Source organism: Leucoraja erinacea, chromosome 25 (genome assembly GCF_028641065.1).
Source record: "Leucoraja erinacea ecotype New England chromosome 25, Leri_hhj_1, whole genome shotgun sequence".
Lineage (NCBI taxonomy): Eukaryota > Metazoa > Chordata > Chondrichthyes > Rajiformes > Rajidae > Leucoraja > Leucoraja erinaceus.
Window position 1 is genome coordinate 9,300,386 of NC_073401.1, and position 3,752 is coordinate 9,304,137.

The window sequence follows — 3,752 nt, forward strand, 5'->3', positions numbered from 1 at the left end:
GCACGAGCTGAACGCCTCAATGCAGCGGGCGTAAACGCCGCCGGCTACGGGAGTCAAGACCGTCCCGTCAACGGAGGGCTCGAGGCCCCCGACCGAGGAAGAAAAAAAGGAAGGACTTGAACTTTATTTCACCTTCCATCACAGTGAAGAATGTGTAGGAGTCATGTTAAATGTGTTTTTGAGTTTGTTGCTTTTCATTGTATGACTGACCTGGCCAGTGAAATTCCTTGTATGTTGCAAAACATGGCAAATAAAATCTGATTCTGATTCTGATTCTGATTCATTTTGTACTCATCAAGTCCAAAGTTAAAAAAAAAAGCCTTAACTTGGACATAAAGGCCCATTTTCCTGGCAGTGGCACTGGATTGGAGTTGCAAGGGTTATCGAGGTCAAGCGATGTGTCGATGACCTCTACCGCTGCACTGCCGCTCCTGTTGCATCCATGCATGTGGACACTTGGAGCCGCGCCTAATGACCTAATGGAGCTCCAGGCTGCTTCTGGGCCTCCAACAGCCTCCGATGAGACCTCTCACGACCATAGGAGACCGCTCATGACCATACAGGCTGTATGGTCGTGAGAGGACACCCGCGACATGTCGCCAGGGGTCGCCTATATGGTCGTGAGAGGTCTCCAAAGAGTCGTAGCAGCTTTCTGGTCATCGCTGAATTTTCAACATGTTGAAAATTTCGGCGACCTGTGGCGGGTGCCGGCAGTCGCCTGTAAAGGTCGCGTAAGTGGGACAGGCCCTATATTCCATGTGTTGGGATAAGGACAGAATGCAAAATGTACCTCCGTATTTTAAAGATTTAGGTTTAACCTCATTGAACTTAAGAATATTAGAACCCACCACCATTCCTGCACTCCCCTCTTTTGTTTTCTCCATTATATCCACTAACAGGAATCCGAAGTTAACATGTTCACATAAAGGGTGATGGATGTATGGAACACGCACGCTGCCAGAGGAGGTAGTTAAGGCAGGGACTATCCCAAAATTTAAAAACCAGTTAGACGGGTACATGGATAGGACAGATTTGGAGATATATGGACCAAACGTGGGCATGTGGGGCCAGTGTAGCTGGGTCATGTTGGCCAGTGTGGGCAAGTTGGGCCAAAGGGTCTGTTTCCACACTGTATCACTATGACTATATCCACTGAGGATGGGAGCATTTGTGTGAATGCATGTGTGAATCAGCAATCACATTTAAACTGGGAAGCTGATTGTAAATCCTTTTCTGCATGATTTAAAATAACTTGTGATGTTAATTTATGCAAATTACAAGTTCTGAGATTGCTCAGAAGGCTAATAGCTGTAGTGCTTCCACTTTGTTTCAGAATGCATCAAAGAACAGCATATTCAATGTGCACAGATGCTTCTATTAGCTTGTTATAGGTGCCTCATTAATGCACACCCATTGTTCGTGCTTTATTGAGAGGAAAATGCAACAGGCACAACAATGAACAACTCGTGAAGTACTGAGCTTTGTAGTTCAGAAGGTTACTGGGTCAATTATTTGTTCACATTAAGTTAACCTGTTAATGTGTTAATTACAAAGGTGATTTCCCCTGTAATTCTTGATGCAACTGAAATTTCAGTGGATAATCCGTCAACATGTTTCTTTGAGCTGCTTTTCGTTTTTCAATGCACCTGTCATAATTATTTTATATGATGGCACTCCCATGTCAAGTAACATTTTCTAGTTAGCAGACTAGTCGCCATGTGATCAAATGAAAATTGAAACGAATTACAATAGCGGCTCCCTTCTTTTGAAATATTCCAGACATATAACTGATTTTACAAGCCATTTTCGCAATAACACATGCCCAATAAAATATCAGAAGGGCAGCACGGTGGCGCAGCAGTAGAGCTGCTGCCTTACAGTGCCAAGGATCCAGGTTCAATCCTGACTGCGGGTGCTGTCTGTACAAAGTTTCTACATTCTCCCTGTGACCGCATAGGTTTTCTCTGGATGCTCCGGTTTCTTCCCACGCTCCAAAGACATACAGGTTTGTAGGTTAATTTGCTTCGGTAAATTTGTAAATTGTCCCTAGTGTTTAGGATAGTGTTAGTGTATGGAGTGATCGCTGGTCGGCATGGACTCAGTGGGCCGAAGGGCCTGTTTCTGCGCCGTATCTCTAAAGTCTAAACAAGTTAGTTAATGCTGGCCATTCCCTCCGCAGATGCCGCCTGACCCATTGAGTTACTCCAGCTCCACATGCTTTGCTGAGGATTCCAGCATCCGCAGGTCCCTGCATCCCCATTACAACATTTAGATTTTCCAATTGGAATAGAATATTTGGATGTGTTGATATTAGCAAATAGCATTTCTGAAGATTCTGAGTGGATTTCCTATGCAATGGCTCTGCAGTTCCTTCTTACAGATATCTCTGTTAGATTTTGTTCTTAGGGCTAATGGAATCAAGGGATATGGGGAGAAAGCAGGAACAGGGTACTGATTTTGGATGATCAGCCATGACCATTATTGAATGGCGGTACTGGCTCGAAGGGCCGAATGGCCTGCCTACTGCACCTATTTTCTATGTTTCTATGTTTCTTCTTAGCTGAGCTAATGCAGCCTTGATGGCCCAGGCATGGATAAACACATTGCATGATGGATTACTCATCCAGATGCATCACGAGTGAACAGGTTTCGTTCCTTGCCTCTACTCAATTAGCTCATTTCAATCAGAACGGCAGAGCAGTCTTGCGAGAGAGAAGAAGTACATATGTAGAAAACGCAGCTAACATCTCCGAATCTGGTGGTTACAGTGACCTTTACTGGGAAGGTTTTAAGTGCAGATGCTGGATGAGGCTCTAAAAAGGTCACTTACGTTGAAGGCATTCATCATCTCGCAGTGATTGTTATGCCAAGTTACTGGAGGAGTTGCTCTAATCAATCGGGGTTTTTGCCCAGAGTATCACTACTGTCATGAAATGGTGGATCAAAATGATCTAGGTTGTATCAAGATCCGTATGGAGTTTGCATGGTTTGCTCCTACATCCCAAAGGTGCACAGCTTTGTGGGTTCATTGGCATCTGTCAATTGTCCCTAATGTTTAGGAAGTGGGGTAATAATGGGATAGCATTGAAATATTGTCAACAAGTGATGAATGGTCGGCATCGACTTGGTGGGCCGTAGGGCTTGTTTGCATGCTGTATCTATAAAACTAAAACTAAAAATGGCCCATCCTCCAGTACAAGGAGCTGTGTAAGAAACTATGGCAGATTCCGTGATTCAGGAACACATGATAACAGGCACATTAAAGTTGGTGCACCAAGTGTAAAGTCTCTATGAGGGAAAATTACAAATCCAAAATCCTATTATTGGACACTAATAGGCATGTCCCACTTAAGCGAATTTTTAGGCGACTGTCATAGTCGTAACAGGTCACTGAAAAACCGAAGACTGAACCCCCCCCAGGACATAAAATTTGAAATTGTTTATATAAGAATCGTCACCTTAACAACAAAAAAACCCAAACTCAGCACCGGCAACAACCTACGTCACCCGGCGACAACCTATGACAGCACCTACGTCAGGAGAAGTCAAGCTACGCTCATTGGAGTCAAACCCACTGTCGCCGACTGTCTCTGAAAATTTTTGAACATGTTGAAAATCCAGCGGCGACCAGAAAGACGCTACGACTCTTTTGGCGACTGAGGAAACTACTCACGACCGTACAGGCGACACCCCGGCACCTGAAGTCACCTAAAAAATCGACTAAGTGGGACAGGCCCCTGAGGGGATCGAAC